The sequence below is a fragment of the Dermochelys coriacea genome, chromosome 3, assembly GCF_009764565.3.
Source record: "Dermochelys coriacea isolate rDerCor1 chromosome 3, rDerCor1.pri.v4, whole genome shotgun sequence".
In the NCBI taxonomy this organism is placed as follows: Eukaryota; Metazoa; Chordata; order Testudines; family Dermochelyidae; genus Dermochelys; species Dermochelys coriacea.
Window position 1 is genome coordinate 122,360,454 of NC_050070.1, and position 368 is coordinate 122,360,821.

The following is a 368-nucleotide window of genomic DNA, read 5'->3' on the forward strand; positions in this document are numbered from 1 at the left end:
GGAGAAAAAAAAAAAGCCTAAAGCCTTTATGGTTGAGTAGAAAAGCTTGAAAACGTAAACCCTAGAAGCTGAGAAAAATAGTAGACGAAAGAAACCACCATTTAGTATTTTTGTTTAAATCTCATCCCTTTTGGGGGCCTGACTCATGATTATTAATACTGGAGTTGCCAATATGGCAGGTGCGGGTCTATGTTACACTTAAATATAATCAAGCCAGGGTTATATTTAACTGCCTATAACTGTAGCACAGATGGAACAGGATCGCGTCCCTGGTAGCAAGGCTGAAGTCCTGTCTGCAATCCAAATCGGTCCAGCCCCGCGCTACAGCTTTTAAGGATGGGGTCAGCAATCAGGAGCCTCCCTAAGTC